This window comes from Macrosteles quadrilineatus, unplaced genomic scaffold (assembly GCF_028750875.1).
Source record: "Macrosteles quadrilineatus isolate MER2022 unplaced genomic scaffold, UCM_ALF_1.0 Scaffold_9__3_contigs__length_116548681, whole genome shotgun sequence".
NCBI classification, from domain to species: Eukaryota; Metazoa; Arthropoda; class Insecta; order Hemiptera; family Cicadellidae; genus Macrosteles; species Macrosteles quadrilineatus.
Genome location: NW_026542602.1, coordinates 105,664,313 through 105,687,457, shown reverse-complemented (window position 1 = coordinate 105,687,457; position 23,145 = coordinate 105,664,313). Strand labels below are relative to the sequence as shown.

Here is a 23,145-nt window from a genome sequence, read left to right as displayed (position 1 = left end):
TGGAAAAGACGAAATGTGTTGCCTTATAAGGTCCTTAGTTTCATCTGTTACTTTGTGAGGATGATTTCCATGTAAACCTCGTCCATCAGACAAAGTTCTGTCAAATTTGATCTTGTCCACAAGTATCTGGACACGGCGTGGCGTGACATTAAAAATTGTACATAACGTTTTTCTACATACACGAACGTTGCTGTCTTTCCGTGGAATGAAGTACTGGACGGTACAATGTCTTTTGGAAATATCTTCACTTACCCTTCGCCGATTAATTCCTCCCACCTTTATACAAGCCTTGGCTAAGAACGTAGATTGGCCGTTGTAGTCCAGCTTGTAGAATTCACCAAACTGCTTCCTCTTCTCATCATAGCTTAGTTTACCACATTCAAACTGGCAGGAACATACTCTTTCCTGAAAAAAAATAAATACGTGATTAAAATATAAACTAGCTGTATGAATATAACAATTTAGGTACCTACACTAGCATTGTGAACAAAAATCTAGGCTATAGACTATGCATTGCAAAACAGTTTGCGAATTTATAACGAATTTTGAAGATATTATAAAATAAATGGATTGTTAAAATCTAAATTTTCAAAATTAATAAAATATAAAGGTCGTTCATTTAAATTTATGGTCACTTATAAATAAATTACATATCTTACATGCTAAATTACATAACAGCGTTTATTTTATTTTTACAACAGGTGGCGCTTAAAACGTTATTCAACGTACCTCTCCTGGTGGCAGTTTTCCTGGAATGGGTTTATTCTTTTTCGTTGTATACGGCAATCCAGCGTTCCTTGATTCCTTCCGTATCTTGTTTTTCCATCTGCACACATTAAGTTTACGTTTTTTTCCCATTATTCAGCCGTTTCTGGTCACCGGGTGACAGCGACACGCTAGGCGGGGCATCCATCGGTGGGCGGTTAGAACGTTGTCTGCACGCGCCCTGGCGAGACACAAAAATCCCGCCAATTTCGAGAGGCGAAATCAGTGCTACCAAATTGAAAATCTTCAACGCTAAATATACCTACGTGTAGGGAATGTCGTTTAGAACCTTGTACACCGAATATCTTCATTTCAGAAATTTTGTCGCTTGGAACGTTATTCAGCGGACCCGTTCAATTGGTCGGAATATTGATTTTTCGACCTAATACGTCAGTCTCTAAATGCCACCGAGATATGGACTGTGAGAATGACGTAGCCCGCCAATGCAGCAAAAAAAGTTGTAAAGCGTGGCAAGCCCAGCCTTGTGAGTACCTTTGTAAAGTTGCTGTGAGTTGAAGTTTTCGCTAGAAGAAGTGTTGATTTAGAAATTATAATCAAAACAACTTACTTACTTTTTATACTTTTCTTTGAAATGGTGACCATACAAATGTAGGTATTTTAAACCAAGTATGAATGGAGATGAGTGTGGGATGAGTGGCGCGATCTTGTAGTCTTGTTAGTGACTAAGGCCGACATAATCCTTAGACACAGCTGTTAATTAATAACCCATACAGCTAATGGCAACTAAGGGACCTACAGTTTATAGTGGAATCCGATGGTAAGAAACACATCGTACCTTAATTATGTTACAGTTAGGCCACTCACACTAATCTGATATATTCCAATAAAACTGGCAAATCAAACGTTGGACTAGCTGTAGAATTGTGCACAGAGCATATCCTGAAAATGAGGCCTAGTCTCGTCAACTAGCCTAGGAGCTATATAAATACTCGTAATATAGTAAGATTACAGTCCGGTCACGAGCAGTCCGGTCACGAGCAGTCCGGTCACGTTACCGGAGCTGTTTTTCCGTGACCGGGCTGTAATATAGTGCCAAAATGTATAATAAACGCAGGTTGCGTTTATTTTATTATGTTATTTGATATTCTAAATTTAACTAACAACACAAATATTAAACATAAACTAAAAATAGTTTAAAAAAAACTAAATTGTTATGAGAAATTTGTTTCCAAAATATCCAGGTATGAATGTGTTTCCGTTTTAGTTCTTTGTTATATATATTTAATAGCTGTTAGATAGTTTTTTTATTATAGTGTGTTATAGTGGGCTGAATCTATCTATCTATATATTAATAGGCAAGCATGTTTCTTTAAAACCTTTTTTCTCAGCTCGTGTGCATCGCAGGGAAAATCTACGCATACTGTTAGAAAGATATTTTCCTGTAGATGTGCAGAATGCCTTTAAAAATTAAAATAGGCTAACAAATAAGAACAAAAAATGAATTTGAAAACTTCAAAAAATTAACATGGACCATATGAGTTGCCATAATGGTGACGAAATAACAACAAAATGTAAACAGAAAATCAAAACAAAGGTAAGAAATTCCAATCACATGTTTTATTTACAGTGTGAGGAGAAAATAGAGAAGTCTGTACATTAATTATTTTTGGTCGAGTTTCGACCACAGGACGACCACTAGTGCAGAATTAATATGCATTGGAACAATTATTTGGTATAATTTAATAATTATATTGATCAGCTGGATTATTGGTTTAAAAATAAATGTAATGAAAAGAACATGAGTTTTATTAGCTAACTAATTTAAACTATTCATTTTGAACATTGGTGCCGAAAACCCTTAGGAATCAACTAAATGTCAAGGAATTGTTACAAGGTCCAAAGCCAAAATGTCACTTGTAAGACAACAAGATGGTGAAGATAAATTAAGTGGTAAGTCAGTTCCTAACACAGCAAAATCTCACAAAACTAGTTCAAGTCAAAGTAGAAATAGAAGTGTTACAGAAGTTGTTGATGAGCTTACAAAGATACAGGAAGAGGAGACAGCTGTAATAATCTCTTATGCACAAGCAAATGCTTTAGCTGAAAAGGCTATGGCTGAGGATGAGGCTGACAAAAGACTGGCTCAAGTGCAAGAAGAAGCCAAGCTGAAGGAAATAGAAGTCAAGAAAACTTGAAAATACAACGTTGCTACAACCTAACTTCAAATTGCTCCTTGCAGCTACATATATTTTGTGATGCGAGTGAAAAAGGATTTTGTTCAGTGGCCTATTTCAGAGTGGGAAAAGGAGATCAAGTTGAGGCTACATTTGTACTGGCAAGATCACGTGTTGCTCCCCTAAAGTCGTCCACCATACCTAAACTTGAACTGCAAGCAGCTGTATTAGGCAGTCAAATTGCATCTTTGATCTATCAGTTTCACAAAATGGAAATAGACCAAACATACTTTTGGACGGACTCAAGAATTGTGTGGTGCTGGATTCAAGCAACTCAAAAGCAAAAGTCAGCCTACGTTGCTAATCGTGTTGATAAAATACTGAGAAACTCAGACAGAAATCAATGGAGGTGGTTACCTACGACAGAAAATGTGGGAATCATCAACTCCATTAACGAACGGTTGCCGTTGGCTTCAAGGTCCAGCCTTCTTACTTAAAAAAGAAAAAGAATGGCCAAAAATTGAAAGCATTTCGAGAAAAGAAGACTGCAATGAAGTAGCCTTAGCAATTTTACCTGATAACAAGGTAAATGTTATCGATATGGAGAGATTTTCAAAATACTCCAGGCTCATAAGAGCAGTAGCATGGATGTAACGCTTCATTTCCAATACTAGATGTAAATCTGAGAGAAATACGGATATGAGTCTTGGTGTTGAAGAGCTTCAACAAGCTGAAGAAATCTGCTTCAGACTTGCACAATTAGAATCATTTCCCAAAGAAATGAAGAACCTTGAGGAGAACAAGCCAGTTCCTCGAGAAAGTCGACTTTTTAAGCTAAGCCCTATTTTGTCAGGGAACTTATTGAAAATGAGAGGAAGGACTGAGTATGGGAACCAAATCAGTCAAGACTTGAAAAATCCCATAATTTTATATTTTAAACATCGACTTACAGTCCTATTGATCCAACATGAACATGAACAGGCAGCTCATCAAGGTCAAGAAACTGTGGCAAATAATTTGAGACAACGATTTTGGGTAATCCGTTTGAAGCGAGCAATTAAGGGCTGTTGGGCAAATTGTAAGAAGTGTCAGCTGCGCAGAAACACACCTTAAAATCCTGAGATGGCTCCTCTTCCGGCAAACAGATTAGAACCTTATGGACGTCCATTCACCTGTGTGGCTGTGGATTATTTTGGGCCTCTGGAAGTCACTATAGGTCGCAGAAGAGAAAAGCGATATGGAGTGTTGTTCACATGTCTGTCAGTGCGAGCGGTACACTTGGAGATTGCAGCTTCTCTCAATACGGACTCGGCAATTCTTGCGATCAGGAGATTTGCAGCAAGACGGGGTTGTCCTTCGGAATTGATATCAGACACTGAACTTTTCTCAAATACAAGTAAAAATATTTAATTAACTATGTTGGATTTTGTTGACTTTTAAGAGGAGTTTCTATTTAATTTCACCTTTATCAACCACTTTTCATGAAAAAAACAAACATTTAGTCTTATAAAACTATAAAACCTGTTGAAATAGTGTTATTTCCTAATCATCAATATGTTTGTTTTTTTTTTATTGAACAATATTTACTGTTTTTTTTTTAATAACAATAGGTGTGACCGTACTGTACTTGGTGACCTGAAAAATAGAAAAAAAATCTATATAAATAAAATTAGAGTTTTGTCTGTACATTGCTTAGAATCATGCAGTTTTTGGTTATTTTTATTGTTTCTTGCAAATCAAAATAGGTACACCAGAGCTAATCTGGCTAGCCTAGTAAGAAAGATGGATTGGAGTCCTTAGAAAAGCGATTAGAGCAAAATAGAACTCACATGACAAAAGAAGCTAAAAGAGCAGCAAAAATGGAACGGAAAATCAAAATCATAACAGGAGGCTATCAGACGAGAGCGGCAGCAGTGATCAAGCAGCTGCAGGGCTTACATGACCAGATAGAGCAAGCCCGCATGGAGCTGTCCACATTTAAGTTCCTCAAGGAGCAGGAGGAGGCGGCCATACCTCGCAGAATTGAGTCTCTCACTGATGATGTTAGTCGGCAAATGGAACGAGAAAGAACTCTTCATAAAAAGTATGGCGAGTTGCAGGAGCTATTGGAGGAACTGAAGCTAAAAGATGAAGGAAGCAAATAAGTTTAACTACTCCTTTACTGTGCTATTTATCTTTAGTACACACATTAACAGTTTTTATGTGTGATTTGATGTTTCTGAGCTATTTGAATTTAGTTGTGATCTTCTAAAGGGTGATCAACTGTAATGCTCTTTCTGTATATTATTTTAGTTAAAAATTTCTTTAGTTAGTAATATAATAGCCTATTCATTACACAGTATATAAAAAAAAACATGTTTATTGATATTATTATAATGTAGGCCACCTGCAGGGTAGGCCTATAGGATGGGATGAAATTTGTTTTAGCAAAAATCCTACAAACTGACCGACAACAACAACTGTAGCAAAAACATTATTCCTTCTTTAAGAATTTTTTTAAAAATGTCTAGTAATATTACATGTTTGAACATTACATCTTCAATTTTATTTGTAGCAAATTTGCTATAGCCTGAAAAAAAATGTACCGGTAGCGTTTTCAAGTTGTGTTTAGCAAAATGCTAAAAATGCTACCGCAGCTTAAACCCTGCTACCTAGGTCTAATTAAATATATTACAGAAAATATATATGACAAAGCTAGAGACACACTAGAGATACAATAGAGGAAAGTAGCCTGCCTGCCTACTAACTGGAGCCTCGTATAGACACGGATTAAGTACAAAAGTTAAAATAACCCGGCATGTAATTTCATCAATTGTGGCTTAAGCTATTGTTTCGAGAGGCCAAGGTCCTCAAGACAGCACTTTTCAATTGAGTCAGTACTGAGCGTAAGGAAAAATCAACAATAATTCTTTAAAAATGCAGTGTTTTACAACTAACGTACAATACTATAACTCATCATATCAATTTCACGTAACAAAAAATTGCCCTAAGTATAGGGCTTCAAGAAGATCCTGGAAATGAAATAAAATGTATGTTATTAAAGATATAGAAAATTGCATTTCAAAAATTTTTTGAAGAGGCCATAAACTTAAGTTACTGGAAAAGTATTTTGAGGAAAAGAGTTGAAATTGACACTATTTTGGGTGACGCTACCGGTGGGGGATCTTTAAATATTAAGTAGGATGAATGAGAAGGGTAAATAATTTAGCCTAAGTAAGAATACAATTTGATTCTCGAAAAAGTGGAAATGTCAGTATCTTCAACTAACTTAAAAGGCTATAGGCCTATAATAAAAACACCAGTGGCGGCGCTTTACCTGAACAGTAGGGTGGGCCATTGGTGGGACATTGCGGGGTGGGATCATTTCAGGGTTTTTTTTGGGGGTAATGGAATTTTGATAATAGGTTTTTTTGAATTTTTTACATAGGTAGGCCTAAATTTTTATCATTTGAAGCACCTGATTAGAAGTTGGGTTGTTGGTTAAAAATGGTACGTTATTTTCTGGTATTATTTTTTTTTTACTATTGAAATCATGGCAAGAACTGCATTTTTTTATAATTAACTCACAATTAATTCTGAAGATTGCAGTACCGTTGAAGTAAGGTAGGCCTAACCCCATTTCAACCAGGAACACAAACACACTTCACAATAACATCATTATCACACCTTTAAATTTATGATCACTAAAACCGTAATATGGCTACTCTAATAAATCTGTACAAAATAAAATTACAAAACTAACTAAAGGTGTTAAATTATTATTTAATTAAATATTACAACTACAACCCGTTTGCCAGTTAGTATACAAAATGGGAGCCTACCAGTAGACCGACAAGATACTTTGTCGTCTGGCCACTAGACCGTCTTTTTTAATTAAATAGATAAATGCTGAAAACCAGTACGTCGACAAGTTATTTCATCGTCAGTCCAGTTGACCGGCCTGTAAAACTAAATTATTATATTCGAGAAACCAACTTGTCGTCAATCCTCCCGACCGACTTACCACTTGCTCGTCTTTTAGGTGGGGATAGGGGGCAGAGTGGGAGGAGCTAACCGGGGATTACCCAGGAGTTTGAGGCGCTTCTCATGGTTGAACCACCTCACTCGAGGCTAGAAGCCAGTATTGCCAACTGAAAGTACTATAGCTCCGTCGAACACTACACACGCGGCGTGTTTACACAGTCTGGCGTTAAGTTGACGTTGGCGCGCAATTCTCGTTGCGTCGTTTCTATAGCAACCGTGCCGTGACATTGTCCTTGGTCTCGCGCATTCCTCTGCCTTTGTATTATTTAATCTGCATCGAAAGATAAGACTCGCTTATATGCATTGACTTTAAGTCAATTAAAAATTTCATTCGGGGTTTTTGATCGTTTGTTTGGATAAAACTACGTACCGTATATTGTAGAATTAAATTTGTAGTGTGGTTATATGGTATTATGGTATATATATATATATATATCCTACTAATCCTACTAATATTATAAATGAGAAAGTTTGGATGTATGGATGTATGTTTGTGACAAGTAAACGCAGAAAATACTGGCCGGATTGGGCTGAAATTTGGTGTGATGATAGCTCACATTCCCGATTAACATATAGACGCATTCTTATCTCAAAAGTCCGTTCGGGCTCCGCCCCAGTGGCTCTGGAATTTCCCATGTTAACCTTATGAGTAATATTTAAAACGAATAAAAGAATTTCGTCAGCTGTTTCAAATACACAAGTTGGTTCTGTGATATTAAATTCGTATTAACAAGTTACTAGTGAACCTGTGCGGCTCAATGCCCCGCAAAAACATATTAATTAAGAAAACAAATTCATCGTGTTATATATTGACTCGTCGAAAATTAAATACAGTAATAATAAAGCATTAGAAGGGAAGCAATCCAGCCATTTTCTAGCTGTATGCGTATTATATTTAGTAAATTAATAAGTGTTCAAGTTCAAGTATGTTACAGGGTAGTTATTTTTTTAAGACTTCTAAAAACACATTTAACAAAACATTTTATCATATCAAACCAATAGGCAGTGAATGTAGCATATACCTATGTAGCATATTTTGAGGGTCATAAAATGTTAGTTGAAGAAAACACTTCTAAAAATAAACACTAAAAACAATATTTTTTCACAAAAGCACTTCCATAAATACTACGATTTTAGTCTTAAAGTTACCTTCAGGAATATTACCCTGGTCAGAATTTTCCGTAATGAATATGCTTATCCTACTATTAAAACAACATATAGGCCTACATATACAGTATATAGTTGCTCATGACTGAAATTGGACTGGCTAAGAACATTGCTGCTCTTTCATTAAAGTGCTTGTGCTGCAAATGCCAAAGATAACAGAAATTAGCATCTTTCCATTTTAAAAGGTAACTTTGTTTCAGACGGGCAAATATGTTATCCTCGAAATCAAAATATGTCCTTACTCACTTGTTCCATGTTAGGACTTTAGATTCTACTTTACATTGTTGTTAACCGTTCTGATCACATGAAGCCTTGTGCCATTAATGAGGCCCTTTTTTATGTATTAATATCAATAAAACCACTGCCTCCTTTTATTTGTATAATCTGTGTCTTGGCAATCCACTGACCTCTATATTTAAAAACTCAGTTGGATTTTCTAGATGGGTGCCTCTGCCTTCTACTGTTTTCGAGGACCCACTCTTCCCCTTGGCATACTGACAATTAATTACCTAACTTGTAAAGTTCATGTAGTAATTCATTAATACTGTTAGTTTATAAAGAAAATTAGATGAAAGGTACTTGGCTTGGTGCTTTCATAACTGCAAACTCAAAATATACCCACAAGTAAAATATAATCATGTTATTGGTTAAAAAAAACTATGTTTGTGTAAAAACATTATTCACATGAAGTAGATGATTTGTTTGATTTCTCGATCAGCTGTTTCGTTTCTAATGAATTAATAATGTCAAAGATTTGTGATTTTAAATACATCAATTATTATAGTAAAATTTTCTAAATATGGTAACTTATTCTCAACTAAATTTTACTATTCCCAGCATTAAAATAAAGTAGTGAGATCCATTGTGAGTAAAGTTTAAGGCACACAATCCTTGATTGAAATGTAGTATACATTAACAGTCATAATACACAGCAATTATTATGTAGTAGACTTTGACTATTTTCAAGTAACAAACATATTTTTCTGTAAATAAAAATTATCTCCCTTGTTATCCTTATGGAGAAATACAAAACTTTAAAGGGCCCCAGGACCTCACTCTCTAATTATTTCCTTAAAAAGAAGGTTTCCTGCACAACTTCACGTTACGCTCTTTCCAATGACACCAAAATCATGTCAATCGGTTCAGTAGTTTCGGAGGAGTAATTGTCACAAAAATCGTGCTTGCGTATTAAATAAGTATAGATAAAGTTTACTGACAGGGTACAGTACTATTAATTTAAATGAATATATAGAATAATCCATAGCCTATATCGATATTTTTCATTGTTATGAGTGTAGGACAGATACTAAAGTGCAGCCAAATTTTGTTTCTAAAAGTGGTAGCCTATATGTGTAACTATTTTATACAACAAATGTAAAGATCAAAATGTTTGTATTTTGTGTCTTCTTCCCGTTGCAAAGCACGGGTACAACAGCTAGTATATACATATATATACATATATATATATGTACCAGGTTTTGCGTTGGATTTTTCGTCAGATTCGTCATTGAGCTCTCTCGTGGTAAGTTGTATCACTTGCGTCTTGTTCATGTTCTGTGGCATATTTTGTATCACTTGCTTCCTGAGACGTATCAGAGTGGTGGAAACTGGTCCACGACGTAGAGGAAGTGGAGGGAAGTTGCAAAGGCAAAAGGTCTGGAGTGTGGGAAATGCCAAGCGACTATAGAATAATACAAAACCATGCTTAAAAATGCTTAGGGAGTGATGGAAACAGGCCCACGACGTAGAGGAAGTGGAGGGAAGTTGCAAGGACAAAAGGTCTGGAGTGTGGGAAATATAAAGTGACTATGGAAATATACAACACCATACTTAAAAAGGCTTGAGGAATGATGGAAACAGGTTCACGACGTAGAGGAAGTGGAGGTAAGTTGCAAGGACAAAAGGTCTGGAGTGTGGGACATGTCAAGTGACGATGGAATTATACAACGCCATGCTTAAAAAGGCTTAGGGAATGATGGAAACAGGTCTGCGACGTAGAGGAAATGGAGGCAAGTTGCAAGGGCAAAAGGTCTGGAGTGTGGGAGATATCAAGTGACAATGGAATAATACAAAACCATGCTTAAAAAGGCTTAGGGAGTGATGGAAACAGGCCCACGACGTAGAGGAAGTGGAGGGAAGTTGCAAGGGCAAAAGGTCTGGAGTGTGGGGAATATAAAGTGACTATGGAAATATACAACACCATGCTTAAAAAGGCTTGAGGAATGATGGAAACAGGTCCACGACGTAGAGGAAGTGGAGGCAAGTTGCAAGGGCAAAAGGTCTGGAGTGTGGGAAATATCAAGTGACTATGGAAATATACAACACCATGCTTAAAAAGGCTTGAGGAATGATGGAAACAGGTCCACGACGTAGAGGAAGTGGAGGCAAGTTGGAGGGTGGGAAATGTCAAGTGAATATGGAATTATGCAAAGCCATGCTTCAAAAGTCTTAGGGAATGATTAATAATTAAATTAATTTAATTAATAATTAAATTGAATCTAAATTATTGCATACAATTATTATCTGGACAGAGGTGGCAGTGCCATCGTGCGCGCAGAATGCTTCTATTGGGAATTTTTCTTTCCTACTTGGACGTCCTGCAACCTTATTTACGATGTGCCGCAATTTTCTGGAGTCTCCGTCTGCATCTTCGATTTTATTTTTTTTTTTAAACTGTACTTGGCTTGTTTAATGACTTGAGAATATTCCTATATCCTGTCCGTGCTGTATGAAACTGACCTGTGCTGTATGAACTTGGTCAAACTACAGCACAGACAGTAGAAGGACAAGGATATAGGTTACATGAGCCTGATAATAGATAAGGAACTCTTACACTATAGCTGTCTCCCGGCATGTCTCTGAATTTTACTTTATAAGGAATAAGGATGTAGGTTTGAAATACCTTTAAACATTAAATCAAGAGGACAAATTGTATCAACTGTTGAGAATTTAATTGAAAATACTGTAAGACTGAAAATATGATTTTCTGGGTGAAGAAAGTTGTCTAAATTTGAGATTTCAAAGTCCCATAACTTTCGAACGCCTCAACCCATCAGTATGGTAATAAGTATACAATGTATATGATTTAAATCTCTACAATATCTGACCAAAAAAACAGTATGTCATCATGACTCATATCATGGTTGTATGTTGTATGTATAGTGTCCTATGGTCTGGCAGAGGCCTGACGTCACATGGAACTGTCACTGTAGGTGGTCTTTAGCTCTTTCCTGCTTTAAAACTCTCAATTCTTGGGTAAACTATAGGTTTTTTTTCTTATTACCTTGCTCCAACTAGTACTCTTTTGATGGTATGAGGTTTTAAAAAGTTTATAGTTATTAATTAGAATATTATTCACGCCTGAATATTTATTATTTTCTGTTCTTATTTATTATTTTCTGGCTCAGTAGTTGCGATGCTAACACCATGGCAAAAGAAGGTTTTAGCCATGTACCTAGTATGGAGGCGAAGAAAAAGAAATAATAATAGCTGATTTGGGTTCACACAATACTTAATAATCGGCACGAGTTTGGGGCATCCAGGGTGTTATTACTCCCATAGCCCTACGCCGGAAACTAGCTATTACAGCATGGCAGTTCATGAGATATTATTTAATTGTAATAAAAAAAATATTACTCTTTCAGTTCTGGGTAAAATGCAGAGCAATGCTAAAGTGGTACGTCAACTTCGTATTACGTTGTCATGAAATAACAACTTAAAATTTAATGATTGACAAACCCTTTCCTAAAATTGACCAACGTTAAAATGTAATTACAATGCATAAGTAACAATATCGAATACATAATACTGGGGTTATTAAAGTGTACAGCTGGCTAATCATTCAAATAGACTTAATTTTAGTTGTAAAAGGTGTTAAAAAATTAGATTTCCCTTGTTAATTATAATGAATTGTTAATGTTGATTTATTATAAGTGAACAAGGAACACAAAAGGATATATAAGACAAAAGACCCAAATATATGGCATAAAAACACAAACAAGACATTGCAGTAGTGTACAGTGTGTGATAGTGGTACGCCTACAATAACAATTGTTTTTATTAAAGTAAGATTTTTTTATGATTTTCTAAATATTAAACATTGTTAATTACTAACATTGGCATAAATATCAAACAAACTTTAAAACACTCATTTAAACTTTATGTTGACTTACAGGGTCGGCTACTCAAACATCTTTATTTTTTACAGTTGTTACAAACTGCATATTAGCGTAAAAACAATTATCTTATTAGAATATTCAATCACTAGGACCTCAAGTGACTCTTTTTGACCCGAGGTCAAGTTTTACGACCTAGGCAAAGCCGAGGTCGGTAAATGAGCGAGAGTTGAAAATTGCCCGTGTGGTGAACTATATTTTTCGTCATATGCATCATTAATTAACAAACTAAACTAGAAAACGAATAAGGTTTTGTGTATAGATAACCTATCAAAATGAGCTTGTTTTCAATTCTGCTATAGCAAATAAGCAGCTGTTTAGCAATGGATTCAATCATTTCATCTATTACGATTGGTACATTATACCATACAAGTAAACTCCTCATATCTATATATTAATTACGTTATTACGTAAGCCGCGGTCTTTACCTCAAAATTGTGGGTGACTGGGAAGTCGTAGAAGGACGGGAGAGGGCTCAAATTAAAGGACTCGATCCCGTGATGGCGGGAAAAATAGTTAATTTCCCCAAATTTCAACACAAAATTATATATAACGTAACATTGTCTCCATAAGAATAGCATTAGAAACCACACACAGCTGATTTTTGTTTACTTTAATGTACGGTAGTTGATCACAAATAAAATTAGAGTTTTGTCTGTACACTGTTCAGAATTATTTATTTTCGGTTATTTTTGCGTTTATACATTAAAAAGCTTTTAGTGTTTTATCTCAATTTCTGTCTGTCTGTCACGGCCCAGAAGGTATTTTACGTAGTGTTTGCATGTAAAGATGAACGAGAGGTCTTCTCCTGAAATACGAATACGAAATACGATAGACATTAAAATAGTCTTTTTGTATTGACTGAATTGGCGAGAGTGTATTTAGCCAAATATGCATCGCTACTTATGAAATAACCTGACACCTCGAGCAAGCTTGGTCTCCTGATACTTGTGTTTTAATCAAACATTGTCACATTTTACATTACTAAACAGAAACAAATGACCTTGTCAGATAATGAACATCAACATCAAGTGAAGACAACACAAAATCACTATTTACAACTTAATTATCGTTGTTGTCCCATCTTATTTTTTACAGTCATGTTACATTTAATTTATAATTTATGTCATACCGTACTGTATAAGTTTTGCGTTATCTGTCTGGATTCCGAAACGTTAGTTCATGCTACCAAAATTTTAACACATTTAAATTAAAATTTTTTTAGCAAACCGTCATAAAATACTTACGCTTGACATTGTTTACGTTGCGATGCTTATTTTACCTGTACTCTAATTAAAATTTAATTAGAGATTAGATTTTAATCATATTAAATGTCATAATTAAATTCTGTACTTTAAAATCTATTGATTGGGCCCAATGTTTTTAAAAGCCATCTGTTTCGAATATGGGTAAGTTTAGTAGTGTTGTGTGTTGCCTTTGTGGATATTATGATTTAGTGTCCCGAAAAGGGCGGCAACAATGTGATCAAACTAAACAGCCGCACATTGGGGCTGTAAACTAGAAAGTGCCTCTTCCTAGAAATGCCTAACAAACAAGGAAACTCCTAGTCTTCAGAACCAGTCCCATCCCCTACTGGAACTCAAACGGCATAGGCGGGGTTTTTAGTTTTTTTTTTTTTTGTTTTTTTTTTTTAGTTGTTTTATGGACGATTTTATCATTCTAGTATTCTTATGACCTTACCATCTTGTCGCATTATAGTTTTGTTTTAGTTTATTTCGTAGAAAACCCCAAGTAAAATAAAGTTGTATATACAGTACAGTATAACAATTTGTAAACCAGTTTTACACAAATTCTGGAACTGTTCCAGTGTTATAGTGTGATTAGTCTCTATTCGTTATATTGTTTTATGTTAACTTTTTGGAGGGAGTTTTTTTAGAATAATCATAGAAAAACCAATCCAAAAATATATATATAAATATGTATATGTATATTTATGTATAGATATATATATATATCTATATATATATATACATTTGAACGGATAGTGTTTTTGGTCTCTAGGGACCTCAAAACGAAAAAGTAAATCGGTCCTGGGTCCAGGTCTTACCATGAGTACTACGGTAATAGCTTATTCCCTATAGGGGAAATTCGCTAAAATGATATTAATTGCGTTAGTTGCCAAATATAGTTGATCATTCAATGAATAAAATATTTCCCATACTGTACGTAATCGGAGTTTTTATTAATATGTTAATCTGGTATCTCTTCCTTTGAAAGAACCTTTAAATAGTATTAAAATAGTATTGGTGGGAGAAATTAATTGGTTGTGGGGTTACTGTTAAAACTGGAATTCCTTGACATGGGGGATGTCAGTTAATTGTCTCAGCCTTATCAATTTCATAAAGATGTCAATATAATCTCTCTACGGAATGTTAGGTGTAGTGGAATATACTTGAAGTGAAGTTAGCTTTTATTCTTGAACTGTTAGGGGTCTCCTCATTTATATGGGTGTGTGGCTTCATTGGCAACAAATAATGGAAATTACATAGAAATTTGGCATTTCCAAAAAGCAAAAAAATAAATTGGCTGTTACGTAATTTATTGACGTTTACATGCATTGTTAATCAACGTATCTTATAAAGGATGATGTGATCTAGTTTAAAAGGAATATGACCTTTCTGTTATGACAGTAGCTGCTTAAATAGTATTTACTAATTGGGCCATTTTTACAGCCAAAATGTCGTGTTATTTTCAATAATGTTACCAACCAGTGAGCCACGGTCCGTAATATAGGCCACTGCAAATAATTTGTTAAGACAGGTACCATTTTTAGGCAAGGTTTTTGTCTTTGGATGTTATTAGACACGGTAAGAGTACAATAAAATTCTTCTCTGTAGATGAATTATCTGTTGGAGAAATATTAGCCGAATTATAATGTCACAATGCGAGTTTGAGTATTTTGTAACTATATAGGTAAGTTACATAGATTTTTTAGGCTGCTGCTCAGTGCACTTTAATAATATACATTTTAGAGATAAATTAAATGGTTTTTGTTGCTGAGTAGCGCTAGTAAACATGCACAACCCTTTTCGTCTAATAACATTCAATGGCTCTCAAAGAGTTCAAGTTCTTATTTGTATACGTATCTATATTATGTTTTCACTAAGCTGAATGAACGTAACCTCTCTGAAAAGTCTGTAGTATATTGCAGTTTTCCAGCTTAATGACTTTCTAAATCATGCACATATTTCTACATAAATATTGTAAAATGTTTATCCAGTTGCTGTAAACTACTATTAATTTAACAAAATATGGACACGGCTCGAATGGGTACCGTGCCCTTCTGCACTTGTAGTATTTAGAACCTAGTGTCCCTTAATTGTTAGTCCCTAGTATTAACCACAATTAATTATGGTTCAATTCGATTCGTTACAAATCATTCAATTAAAATGCAATTAAAAACTACTTTCGGCCAGAAATTTGGTTGGAATGTGGAATATTTTAGCTATTGTATAAAATTATAGGTTAACTAGTGTACATGTTGCTCGAAATCGAGCAATTGCAAAGAAGTACAGGAGTTACATATAAACAAATGACTTGTTAAAAAACTAATAACAGTCATAATTTCCGATGATTTTAAAAGAGTCAACTAAAAGATTATTAACTAATGGAAATACTCACAATTTACATAACAGTCCTATTCCAGTTTAAAGGGTTATTTTTTTAACTATCAAACTGCCCATGGACGGGAAATGGTAAGCTTACAATTTAAGTCAACATAAAAAGTCTGTCAGCTTTTATAATGTACTGTACCTAAGTTATTTAGCCAATTTGTAGACAATAAGGTGTAGGCTACTTTAAACTCTACAGAACTCTCATGCTTCCATGGGGAGCAATTAATTATTAATATTTAATTCCTGACAACAGCTGGAGTTTCAAAACAATGTTTGTTTCCCATGTTAATCTTATGGAGAAATACGAAACTTTAAAGGGTCCCAGGGCCTCACTCTCTAATTATTTACCTAAAAAGAAAGTTTCCTGCACAACTTCACGTTACGCTCTTTCCAATGACACCAAAAACATGTCAATCGGTTCAGTAGTTTCGGATGAGTAATTGTCACAAAAATCCTGCTTGCGTATTAAATAAGTACTAGAGGTCGTCCAGTGGTCGAAACTCGACCAAAAATTTGTAATGTACAGACTTATCTATTTTCACCCCATACTGTAAATAAAACATGTGGTTGGAGTTTCTTCAATTTGTTTTGATTTTCTGTTTACATTTCGTTATTATTTCGTTACCAGCATGACAACCCATAAAGCCCATGTTAATTTTTTTCAAATTTCAAAATAATATTTTGTTCTTATTTCTGAGCCTATTTTAATTTTTAAAGGGATTCTGCACATCTACAGGAAAATATCTTTCTAACAACATGCGTAGATTTTTTCCTGCGATGTACACGAGCTGAGAAAAAAGGTTTTAAAGAAACATGCTTGCCTATTAATATATAGATAGATAGATATAGATAGATGTGACTGTGGACCCAATTTTGTACTAAACACACGCTGTTGTTTGATCTCGAGTAGCCGACCCAGTGTTAGCATCAAGAGGCCAAAAACTAGGAACGTAGCGCCAGCCACGTCCCTTTCACTTTCAGCAATTTTACAACCCTCGCCAACCCTACACATCCAAAGACAGAGAGAGAGAGAGAGAGAGAGAGAGAGAGTAAAACAGCTGTCGAAGTCGATCGGGTCGACCTAGCCTCGGTCGTCAACTCGCTTTCTTTTTCTTCGCCTACAAGCGTTTGAATAGGGGCGCGGGAAAACTACTTGTGTGATGCGGCACGCGTAATACCGGAAAAGGCCTTCGGGTAGTTCTAGAGCGCCGCCAGAATTGGGTCGCTGGAGTCGTGTTTTAGTTGCCACTTTACTATTGAAGACTCTTAAGTGGAAAAAGAGTTTATGACGAAATATACCCCCACCGCAACAAACCTGCAGACTAAGCAAATTTCTATTTGCCTGATTGGATTTACACTAAAATGACTTCTTGAAAATATCACAGTTATTCCATATTTAAATAGAATAAGTTTAACAAGTACTTAGGTTTGCTGCAACAGGGAGGGTAAAAGTGTGTTTTTTTGTGTAAAATAATAACATTTTATAAATAAATAAATGATTTTTTTCTAATTTGATGCAAATATTTTCATAAACAAGAAAACTACTACAGTTTACTTATTCCCTGGTGTGAGTGAGGGTATACATTCAACTCTAGAAAATACGCTGGTCAACGAACGACAAAGAGCCGCCGATGTCTAGAGTTTCCTTGGATGGGTGGCTGACCGACCGGTGGTCATAGGGTGACGACACAAACGGGGTGGTAGGCGGGTATCCGTGTCGGCCAGTGAGTCAGTGTTACCGGTGTTACTTCAAAGATGAATTAATGCCCTCGGGGAATCCCGAGGTAGGCGCGGCGCCGCCAGCTCGACACTTGTTTCGGTCACTGGTCTTGGTTGATTGTTTCGTTTTCGTTTTACTATCTTTTGATACTTTTACATAAACGATATAGCCATGATATATTACTAATGAAAATTCAATAAGTACATTGCACACTAGGATAGTTCATGTAAACAGTTGTTACTTAAATAGTTTGGAACTCTGGCCACGTCTATATTCTTCATTAGAGTGAACTTAACTGCAGGCTATTCAATAGACTGTGAAAAAAACTGTGAATTATTTTATGTACTTGGGGTTTGATATTTTTTTTTATTATTATAGCAAAAACTACCAATCTTTGTCATCCGCGTCATAATTCTTGAGCTAACTACTTCTGCAATGATATACCTTACGTCACAAAACTGTATTAACCCTAGATCCAGTACCTCTGCTCCAACTAGTATTATAACATTGCCGTCCAGGAATCTTTGAACATATAGTTTGACAATAAGTGCATGGATAGTACAGCCGTTTCAACAAGGATTTATTTACTATATGTTCTTAAAACTGAAATTAATTAGAAAACTATTAAAATAAATTAAATTAATTAATTTGATGTGAATTTAGCTTTAGTTAACAACACTCATACAAGTTCATAAACATAAACCAAATATTTTTTTTTTACTAGAAACGATTTGCAGGGTCGTCCAGATGAACTTGGAAATAGTACCATAGATAAAAGGAGTAGACATACTCTGTCATACATACATGTCTATACTCCTTTTATCCTTATATTAGTTCATTAGAAAATCTGAATATACAGTAGTGCCGTGCATTTGAAGTACTTACTCAGAACACAGACTTACTTGAGGACAGTTACACAATAAAACGCAAAGATCTACGGAAGTAAAGACTACATTATTTAGTAAAAAAAAGAACAAGGATGCGTCAGTTAGGGCCAGTTAGACAATTGAAGTACACAGAATTGAATCACCATAGTATTGTCCATGCAACAACGTGAGAGGATAAAACATGTACTTCTTCAATTATAATTACATGTTTCTGTGTAAAACCGAAGACGTCTACAGACTTTACTAAGAAAAACTTCTCCCCGGTAACACAGGAAATGGGAATTCCTTCTAGACAAGGTTTTCAATAGGCCTACAACAAAATCATAAAACAAAAGATGTTTCTCAGGCTAAGTAGCACACTGTGCACTTCAGCAAATAAATAGTTTACCGAGATAACTATTGCTTACAAAGACAGCAGTGTCATTTAAGGAGAAATAGTACAAACTAATGTCACCAAAAGTCTAAATTCATTCTTTATTTTATTTTTTTAAGAGAGGGAAAAATAGACAACAAAGCTTTAAATAACCGGTATTATCAATTTGTATTTATCTCTCAATTGAATAAATGTAACGGTAGTTACCTCACCACTGTTCACAATATTTGACCCTCCTATTACATAAATATGTTAGTTAATTTAATATACAAACTCGTGTACATGTTGCTCAAATTCGAGCAATTTCAAAGTATTACAGAATTTATTTCAAAACGAAAAAAAGTAATATTCAATGAGTTTAAAAGAGTCAACTCAAAGATCACCAGTGTGTAACTGCTGGAGATACTCACGATGTATATACAGTAATCAACATTTCCTGTAAATATTTTATCATATTTCATAAATTGGTATTGCATTTTAATGTTTCTACAAATGTTTCCTGACTTATAGCTGCATAAGGTTGTCCATGTTTATCTTATTTATTGATAAACCTATGCATGGCACCACCCTTGTCGCCAGCAGTAAGTTTACAAATTTCAGTAATTTTTTAATAAAGATAAACACCTTTTTGATCATATTAAGGACTTCCTGTTGTCTGTAACAATTTTATTTTTTCAATCGGCGTATTTTTATTTATTTAGTTAAATAAAACATTTATTTCATTGAAGTAAACTAATATAGGCCTATTTATATTCACTGTACTGTGTATAACAAAATATCGATTGAGAAACAAACAATTACACGTAATAAAAACCTCACTAGTCCGCTGCATTGTGATAGCTGAAAATCGTCGGAATGAAAACCGCCGCTACAAGATACAGAAGTTGGTACGCCTGCAGGGCCCTCCACAGCTGCGCGCGCCGCTGGCACTGCCGCTCAACACATCCCCACCTAAAAGACGAGCAAGTGGTAAGTCGGTCGGGAGGATTGACGACAAGTTGGTTTCTTGTGTATAATAATTTAGATTTACAGGCCGGTCAACTGGACTGACGATGAAATAACTTGTCGACGTACTGGTTTTCAGTAATTATCTATTTAATTAAAAAAGACGGTCTAGTGGCAAGACGACCAAGTATCTTGTCGGTCAACTGGTGGCCCCCCATACAAAATACATGGCAGGATGTAAACATAGCTACTCTAGCGCTCAGCACTCCCAGCGAGAATATTGAGAATGAACGTCCAGTGGATCAGCTCAAATCGGCCCACCCTGCTCTATATACCAATGCATTGTTCCCTGATAGTCATGCGCCGCCGGCTGGCGTTGCCTAGTCCATTACATTTTTTATGGTGGCTAGAAGGGCCCGAACTCCATGGCCCTCCAATGTATTACGAGATGATTGTATTGTATTTCAACAAAAGCTATGACCCGTAGAAAGTTCAAAATTAATTTATATCACAGTTTATCAAATAATATCAACCAAATAACCTACAAGTATTTAAAAATATACTTTACTGTTTATTTTGGGTGGGCCCGGCTTACTTGGCCCTTATGGAAGCGCCGCCACAGAAAAACACCTAGGCTACTTATTAACTTACATGATATTTTCACTAAAAGTTCATGTTTTCACATTAATGTTATCGGTAGTCCTACATTGATGGTAGGTGCCAATATTAGGCCTACCATCGATGGTTAACCTATCAATACTCATTCCCATCTTGAAGGCACTGACAGAGGAATCTGCAGTTAGTGATGTGACGAGTCGAGTACCGTACTTGACTCGTTGAGTATCGAGTCCAATGAAGTATCGAGTCGACTCGATACCGAATCGGCGATACTCGAGTACTATTACTCGTGAACTAAAGCTTACTAGATACGCCGCTACGAGTCCATAGCGCTTGGGTTGGGTGCATGGTGCATGTCTACTACTCGAGTCGAGACTCGGATGTTGTTCCAGATTTTGCCACTACGAGTCGACAGCGCTTGTGTGCTTGACACTGACAGTTCGTATTAATACACTGCTGAATGTTCAAGATATAGTTTCAAAACTATCCGCTACGAGTACATAGCGCTCGAGTAATTTGCTTACTCGAGTCAAGACACTGTTTGTTATTAATCTAAGTTTTATAATGACGAATAAAATCCATAATTAATTATCAACTCAATGTGAGAAAAATCTCGCTCTCATCTTAAATCTACACAGAGTATAAAACGAGTCCGAGCCAAGTCCGTCCGACTCGAGTAAAGGGACTCGAGTCCGAGTCAAACAAGTTCCATTTCCAGTATTCGCACGGCAGCTACGAGTCAAAAGAGCTTCGGTGCTATACAGGTAAGAATCAAGTCCAGTACTCGAGTACCGACTCAAGTAGTTGTGGTATCGAGTCGAATTGACTCGAGTAGGGAAAGTACTCGACTCGTCACATCACTAATCTGCAGTAGAACAAAGATGGGTTTAAAAATATGTTTATAGGCCTATGTTTTAACAATTTTATGCTGGGACACAACTTCCTAACCTTACATGAACTTTATTGTTTAATTTTGAGTATTGCTCAGCTCTTTTCTTGTTTATTTATATTAGCCTACTACTGTTTGCTTTTCATAGATATAAGTTAGGCCTACTTTAGAATTTTGCTACTATCTGCTTGTTAGTTCACTTCCATGTCTGCACTTAATAAATTAATGTATTGTTTGTTAAATGGTGTTTACCGTTGAAAATGAATAAATAAATGAATGAACTTATGTTGTAGAGGTTAAAATGCCACCAGGCCCTAACTTAAGTAAGTTTATGCCTATTGCTTGTAGAATCATAACCTAGTTAATTTAAATTATGGATTTTATTGTATCAAAACCGTTGTATTTGTGTAAAAAAACGAGTGTTGAATATATTTTATCCATTATGCCCTCGGAATTTTACAAGCTTTAAAATATATTTAAAGGGATTTAGACCTAACCTAAAATTAAGAATAGAATTACAATCTACGATACAGAAAATGTCATAACATAAGAACAAACAAGGTTCAACTAGGAAAGCAGTATTTTACCTGTTTTGGCTTAGTTAAAAAATGGATTATAATCTAAAAATTAATGTGAAAAACTTCTTAGTTCTGAGATATTCTTGCAAATGCTCTGGATAAGGACATTGATACCACCATACCGCCACGGCCACCAAAAAGTATAAAACCAGAAGAAGACAGAAGAGAGAAGAGTGAGTAGAAGTGAAGAGAAGAGTGAAGACAAATACATGGAGGAAATAACAGACCAAAAGCAAATAAGATACCCCCGCCGCAGCAAACCTGCAGACTAAGCAAATTTCCATTTGCCTGATTGGATTTACACTAAAATGTCTCCTTTAAAATGTCACATTTTATTCCCTATTTAAATAACACTAGTTTAACGAGTACTTAGGTTTGCTGCAAACAGGGAGGGTAAAAAGGTGTTTTTTGTAAAATGTTAATAGTTTAGTATGAAATGAATGCATTTTCAAAATTTGATCAAAATATGTTCATAAACAAGCAAAATAAAACAGTTTACTTATTCCCCATAAGATTAACTTGGGAATTTTAAATTGACCGATTTTAAGATTTTTCTCCGTAACCATTAGGCGCATAATTAACGCTTCAATATACTAAATTATTTGTTTTTTTAAGCTCTACAAAATGGTTTGAAAAGAAATTGCTAAATTTTTAGTTTATAGGGTCAAAAATGGGAAAAATCAATTTTTATCCCATAAAATCCCCTATAAACCCCTGTTCCCATGGTCCGGTCATGCTGGTTCGCGAACTCGTTCGAATAAACGTAGGTTTACACGTTTGTACCAAATTTCATCAAAATCGGATGATTTTTGCGAGTTATCGCACTAACGGACACATATAAATATATATATATTTATTTACTATTTGTTCATAACTGTGATCATGGCCTAAGAGCCGAAACATGTAAGTTTATTCAATAAAGTAATAACTTAAAAAAGGGTACTAAATGTATAATTATTTATTTCATTTATTAATAGTATATATATATATATATATATATATATATATATATATATATATATACATACATATGAATTTGGACGGATGGTGTTTTTGGCCTCTAGGGACCTCAAAACAAAAAAGTAAATCGGTCCCGGGTCCAGGTCTTACCATGAGTACTACGGTAATAGCTTATTCCCTATGGGAAATTCGCTAAAAATACAGTAGAAACCCGGTTAACCAAAATAATGGGGGAAGAACCGTTTCGGATAACCAATTTTTCGGTTAACTAGGTT

At 35.3% G+C, this 23,145-nt stretch overlaps 1 protein-coding gene and 1 pseudogene across 1 annotated transcript in view; one reads left to right on the top strand and one right to left on the bottom strand.

Annotated features, from left to right (window-relative positions):
- Positions 1–22,033, bottom strand: part of LOC129002212 (dnaJ homolog subfamily C member 2-like) — a 32,300-nt gene extending 10,267 nt beyond the window's left edge. The window contains exon 1 of the mRNA XM_054429859.1: positions 21,920–22,033. The gene's annotated coding sequence lies outside the window, so the exon portion shown is untranslated. The remainder of the gene's footprint in view (positions 1–21,919) is intronic.
- Positions 4,023–5,044, top strand: LOC129003707 (cell division cycle 5-like protein; annotated as a pseudogene).
- Positions 22,034–23,145: the final 1,112 nt, after the last annotated feature.